This window comes from Carya illinoinensis, chromosome 15 (assembly GCF_018687715.1).
Source record: "Carya illinoinensis cultivar Pawnee chromosome 15, C.illinoinensisPawnee_v1, whole genome shotgun sequence".
NCBI lineage: Eukaryota > Viridiplantae > Streptophyta > Magnoliopsida > Fagales > Juglandaceae > Carya > Carya illinoinensis.
The window spans coordinates 21,658,465-21,666,110 of record NC_056766.1 but is presented as its reverse complement, the minus strand read 5'-3'; positions in this window follow the sequence as shown (position 1 = coordinate 21,666,110).

Genomic DNA, 7,646 nt, shown 5'->3' with positions numbered 1-7,646 from the left:
TTCATTCATTTTAAAATATCGTTAGTATGAAACTTAAGAATTTAACTAGATGAGAGTACCAAAATATGTGTAGCAAAATACAAAAAAGTAAATAAATCATAAGTAACTACTCACCCTGCAATGCGTAGTGTAGTTGATTGAAATATATAAAGATATCGCCTTTCATTCTGCTATCCAAAGCTTTTGCGATTAAATTGGCTCAACGCCTTGAAAAAATAATATCTATTAATAGAAAAAACTTGTTATAGGATAATATCTATAAATTCTAATATAATAAACAATATAAAAAAGTGCTTCTTTTGTAAGTGAGACAATTAAATTTAATGTTTCAGATTAATTGATAATATAAATCTCATTAAAGTTTCAATCATTTGAATTATTGTAAAAAATTTAAAGAATACAAATAGTTAACTATGGTAAAAAAATTTGAAATGAACTAGAATAAACTACTAAGTTAAATTTGTCCGGGACGGATGATATACCTTAAATAGTAATAGTGCAGAAGAGATGATGATAACATGAGACGGCAAAAGAAGCAAATGAAGAAGACAGAGAAACCAAAAAGCCTCGACTATTTGTCTGAAACTTAAAAAAAAACAAAAAAATAAGTCATGTTTTCCAGAAAAAGTGAACCAAAAAAATATAACAATAACTCAAATATTTTTAAGATCATTACCTTTACTCCAATTTCCTCTTCTTCAAACTCAATGACGCATCCATATGTATACGTGCATGGGTGTAAATGCACATGTATTTATATATGTATGTTTGTGTCTTTGTGTGTATGTGTATGTTTGTGCGTGTATGAATGTATGTATATGTTCATCTGTGTATGTGTGTGTATGCATATATGTATGGATGTATGCATGTGTGTGTGTAAGTATGTATGCACAGATGTATGTATATATGTTGTATGTATGTATGTATGAATGTATGTATGTATCTAAGTGTATGTGTGTGTGTGAGCATGTTTGTATGTATATGTGTATGTTTGTGTTTATGTATTTGTGTGTGTATCGTTTATGGAATACAAAAGTCTAAGAGAGTGATTAATTTACTAACCTTGGATGAGTCATTCATTCCGCAGCAATCGTCTTTCTGTTGTAAATGACATCCGTTTCATTCATTTTAAAATATCGTTAATATGAAACTTAATAATTGAATTAGATGAGAGTACCAAAATATGTGTAGCAAAATAGAAAAAAGTTAATAAATCATAAGTAACTACTCACCCTGCAATGCGTAGTGTAGTTGATTGAAATATATAAAGATATCGCCTTTCATTCTGCTATCCAAAGCTTTTGCGATTAAATTGCCTCAACGCCTTGAAAAAATAACATCTATTAATATAAAAAACTTGTTATAGGATAATATCTATAAATTCTAATATAATAAACAATATAAAAAAGTGCTTCTTTTGTAAGTGAGACAATTAAATTTAATGTTTCAGATTAATTGATAATATAAATCTCATTAAAGTTTCAATCATTTGAATTATTGTAAAAAATTTAAAGAATAAAAATAGTTAACTATGGTAAAAAAATTTGAAATGAACTAGAATAAACTACTAAGTTAAATTTGTCCGGGACGGATGATATACCTTAAATAGTAATAGTGCAGAAGAGATGATGATAACATGAGACGGCAAAAGAAGCAAATGAAGAAGACAGAGAAACCAAAAAGCCTCGACTATTTGTCTGAAACTTAAAAAAAAACCAAAAAATAAGTCATGTTTTCCAGAAAAAGTGAACCAAAAAAATATAACAATAACTCAAATATTTTTAAGATCATTACCTTTACTCCAATTTCCTCTTCTTCAAACTCAATGACGCATCCATATGTATACGTGCCTGGGTGTAAATGCACATGTATTTATATATGTATGTTTGTGTCTTTGTGTGTATGTGTATGTTTGTGCGTGTATGAATGTATGTATATGTTCATCTGTGTATGTGTGTGTATGCATATATGTATGGATGTATGTATGCATGTCTGTATGTATATTTGTATGTATGTATGTACAGATGTATGTATATATGTTGTACGTATGTATGTATATATGTATGTAAGTGTATGTCTGTGTGAGCGCGTGTTTGTATGTATATGTGTGTGTTTGTGTTTATGTATTTGTGTGTGTATCGTTTATGGAATACAAAAGCCTAAGAGAGTGATTAATTTACTAACCTTGGATGAGTCATTCATTCCGCAGCAATCGTCTTTCTGTTGTAAATGACATTCGTTTCATTCATTTTAAAATATCGTTAGTATGAAACTTAAGAATTGAATTAGATGAGAGTACCAAAATATGTGTAGCAAAATACAAAAAAGTAAATAAATCGTAAGTAACTACTAACCTTGCAATGCATAGTTGAGTTGATTGAAATATATAAAGATATCGCCTTTCGTTCTGCTATCCAAAGCTTTTGCGATTAAATTGCCTCAACGCCTTGAAAAAATAACATCTATTAATATAAAAAACTTGTTATAGGATAATATCTATAAATTCTAATATAATAAACAATATAAAAAAGTGCTTCTTTTGTAAGTGAGACAATTAAATTTAATGTTTCAGATTAATTGATAATATAAATCTCATTAAAGTTTCAATCATTTGAATTATTGTAAAAAATTTAAAGAATAAAAATAGTTAACTATGGTAAAAAAATTTGAATTGAACTAGAAATAAACTACTAAGTTAAATTTGTCCGGGACGGATGATATACCTTAAATAGTAATAGTGCAGAAGAAATGATAACATGAGACGGCAAAAGAAGCAAATGAAGAAGACAGAGAAACCAAAAAGCCTCGACTATTTGTCTGAAACTTAAAAAAAACAAAAAAATAAGTAACGTCTTCTATAAAAAGTGAACCAAAAAAATATAACAATAACTCAAATATTTTTAAGATCATTACCTTTACTCCAATTTCCTCCTCTTCAAACTCAATCACCCATCCATATGTATATGTGTATGTGTGTGTATGCACATGTATTTATATATGTATGTTTGTGTATGTGTTTGTATGTGTATGCAAGAGTTTATGTATGTTTGTGCGTGTATGAATGTATGTATATGTTCACATGTGTATGTGTGTGTATGCATATATGTATGGATGTATGCATGTTTGTGTGTAAGTATGTATGCACAGATGTATGTATATAGGTTGTATGTATGTATGTATGTATGTATGTATGTATGTAAGTTATGTGTGTGTGTGAGCGTGTTTGTATGTATATGTGTATGCTTGTGTTTATGTATTTGTGTGTGTATCGTTTATGGAATACAAAAGTCTAAGAGAGTGATTAATTTACTAACCTTGGATGAGTCATTCATTCCGCAGCAATCGTCTTTCTGTTGTAAATGACATCCGTTTCATTCATTTTAAAATATCGTTAATATGAAACTTAATAATTGAATTAGATGAGAGTACCAAAATATGTGTAGCAAAATAGAAAAAAGTTAATAAATCATAAGTAACTACTCACCCTGCAATGCGTAGTGTAGTTGATTGAAATATATAAAGATATCGCCTTTCGTTCTGCTATCCAAAGCTTTTGCGATTAAATTGCCTCAACGCCTTGAAAAAATAACATCTATTAATATAAAAAACTTGTTATAGGATAATATCTATAAATTCTAATATAATAAACAATATAAAAAAGTGCTTCTTTTGTAAGTGAGACAATTAAATTTAATGTTTCAGATTAATTGATAATATAAATCTCATTAAAGTTTCAATCATTTGAATTATTGTAAAAAATTTCAAGAATAAAAATAGTTAACTATGGTAAAAAAATTTGAAATGAACTAGAATAAACTACTAAGTTAAATTTGTCCGGGACGGAGGATATACCTTAAATAGTAATAGTGCAGAAGAGATGATAACATGAGACGGCAAAAGAAGCAAATGAAGAAGACAGAGAAACCAAAAAGCCCCGACTATTTGTCTGAAACTTAAAAAAAAACAAAAAAATTAGTCATGTTTACCCGAAAAAGTGAACCAAAAAAATATAACAATAACTCTAATATTTTTAAGATCATTACCTTTACTCCAATTTCCTCTTCTTCAAACTCAATCACGCATCCATATGTATATGTGTATGTATGTGTATGCACATGTATTTATATATGTATGTTTGTGTCTGTGTGTGTATGTGTATGTTTGTGCGTGTATGAATGTATGTATATGTTCATCTGTGTATGTGTGTGTATGCATATATGTATGGATGTATGCATTTGTGTGTGTAAGTATGTATGCACATATGTATGTATATATGTTGTATGTATGTATGTATGTATGTATGTATGTATGTGTATGTGTGTGTGTGAGCGTGTTTGTATGTGTATCGTTTATGGAATACGAAAGTCTAAGAGAGTGATTAATTTACTAACCTTGGATGAGTCATTCATTCCGCAGCAATCGTCTTTCTGTTGTAAATGACATTCGTTTCATTCATTTTAAAATATCGTTAGTATGAAACTTAATAATTGAATTAGATGAGAGTACCAAAATATGTGTAGCAAAATAGAAAAAAGTAAATAAATCATAAGTAACTACTCACCCTGCAATGCGTAGTTGAGTTGATTGAAATATATAAAGATATTGCCTTTCGTTCTGCTATCCAAAGCTTTTGCGACTAAATTGCCTCAACGCTTTGAAAAAATAACATCTATTAATCTAAAAAACTTGTTATAGGATAATATCTATAAATTCTAATATAATAAACAATATAAAAAAGTGCTTCTTTTGTAAGTGAAACAATTAAATTTAATGTTTCAGATTAATTGATAATATAAATCTCATTAAAGCTTCAATCATTTGAATTATTGTAAAAAATTTAAAGAATCAAAATAGTTAACTACGGTAAAAAAATTTGAAATGAACTAGAATAAACTACTAAGTTAAATTTGTCCGGGACGGAGGATATACCTTAAATAGTAATAGTGCAGAACAGATGATAACATGAGACGGCAAAAGAAGCAAATGAAGAAGACAGAGAAACCAAAAAGCCTCGACTATTTGTCTGAAACTTAAAAAAACAAAAAGATAAGTCATGTTTTCCAGAAAAAGTGAACCAAAAAAATATAACAATAACTCAAATATTTTAAAGATCATTACCTTTACTCCAATTTCCTCTTCTTCAAACTCAATGACGCATCCATATGTATACGTGCATGGGTGTAAATGCACATGTATTTATATATGTATGTTTGTGTCTTTGTGTGTATGTGTATGTTTGTGCGTGTATGAATGTATGTATATGTTCATCTGTGTATGTGTGTGTATGCATATATGTATGGATGTATGTATGCATGTATGTATGTATGTAAGTATGTACAGATGTATGTATATATGTTGTATGTATGTATGTATGTATGTATGTATGTATGTGTATGTGTGTGTGTGAGCGTGTTTGTATGTATATGTGTATGTTTGTGTTTATGTATTTGTGTGTGTATCGTTTATGGAATACGAAAGTCTAAGAGAGTGATTAATTTACTAACCTTGGATGAGTCATTCATTCCGCAGCAATCGTCTTTCTGTTGTAAATGACATTCGTTTCATTCATTTTAAAATATCGTTAGTATGAAACTTAATAATTGAATTAGATGAGAGTACCAAAATATGTGTAGCAAAATAGAAAAAAGTATATAAATCATAAGTAACTACTCACCCTGCAATGCGTAGTGTAGTTGATTGAAATATATAAAGATATCGCCTTTCGTTCTGCTATCCAAAGCTTTTGCGATTAAATTGCCTCAACGCCTTGAAAAAATAACATCTATTAATATAAAAAACTTGTTATAGGATAATATCTATAAATTCTAATATAATAAACAATATAAAAAAGTGCTTCTTTTGTAAGTGAGACAATTAAATTTAATGTTTCAGATTAATTGATAATATAAATCTCATTAAAGTTTCAATCATTTGAATTATTGTAAAAAATTTAAAGAATAAAAATAGTTAACTATGGTAAAAAAATTTGAAATGAACTAGAATAAACTACTAAGTTAAATTTGTCCGGGACGGAGGATATACCTTAAATAGTAATAGTGCAGAAGAGATGATAACATGAGACGGCAAAAGAAGCAAATGAAGAAGACAGAGAAACCAAAAAGCCTCGACTATTTGTCTGAAACTTAAAAAAAAACAAAAAAATTAGTCATGTTTACCCGAAAAAGTGAACCAAAAAAATATAACAATAACGCTAATATTTTTAAGATCATTACCTTTACTCCAATTTCCTCTTCTTCAAACTCAATCACGCATCCATATGTATATGTGTATGTATGTGTATGCACATGTATTTATATATGTATGTTTGTGTCTGTGTGTGTATGTGTATGTTTGTGCGTGTATGAATGTATGTATATGTTCATTTGTGTATGTGTGTGTATGCATATATGTATGGATGTATGCATGTGTGTGTGTAAGTATGTATGCACAGATGTATGTATATATGTTGTATGTATGTATGTATGTATGTATGTATGTATGTGTATGTGTGTGTGTGAGCGTGTTTGTATGTATATGTGTATGTTTGTGTTTATGTATTTGTGTGTGTATCGTTTATGGAATACGAAAGTCTAAGAGAGTGATTAATTTACTAACCTTGGATGAGTCATTCATTCCGCAGCAATCGTCTTTCTGTTGTAAATGACATTCGTTTCATTCATTTTAAAATATCGTTAGTATGAAACTTAATAATTGAATTAGATGAGAGTACCAAAATATGTGTAGCAAAATAGAAAAAAGTAAATAAATCATAAGTAACTACTCACCCTGCAATGCGTAGTTGAGTTGATTGAAATATATAAAGATATTGCCTTTCGTTCTGCTATCCAAAGCTTTTGCGATTAAATTGCCTCAACGCTTTGAAAAAATAACATCTATTAATCTAAAAAACTTGTTATAGGATAATATCTATAAATTCTAATATAATAAACAATATAAAAAAGTGCTTCTTTTGTAAGTGAAACAATTAAATTTAATGTTTCAGATTAATTGATAATATAAATCTCATTAAAGCTTCAATCATTTGAATTATTGTAAAAAATTTAAAGAATCAAAATAGTTAACTACGGTAAAAAAATTTGAAATGAACTAGAATAAACTACTAAGTTAAATTTGTCCGGGACGGAGGATATACCTTAAATAGTAATAGTGCAGAACAGATGATAACATGAGACGGCAAAAGAAGCAAATGAAGAAGACAGAGAAACCAAAAAGCCTCGACTATTTGTCTGAAACTTAAAAAAACAAAAAGATAAGTCATGTTTTCCAGAAAAAGTGAACCAAAAAAATATAACAATAACTCAAATATTTTAAAGATCATTACCTTTACTCCAATTTCCTCTTCTTCAAACTCAATGACGCATCCATATGTATACGTGCATGGGTGTAAATGCACATGTATTTATATATGTATGTTTGTGTCTTTGTGTGTATGTGTATGTTTGTGCGTGTATGAATGTATGTATATGTTCATCTGTGTATGTGTGTGTATGCATATATGTATGGATGTATGTATGCATGTATGTATGTATGTAAGTATGTACAGATGTATGTATATATGTTGTATGTATGTATGTATGTATGTATGTATGTATGTATGTGTATGTGTGTGTGGGAGCGTGTTTGTA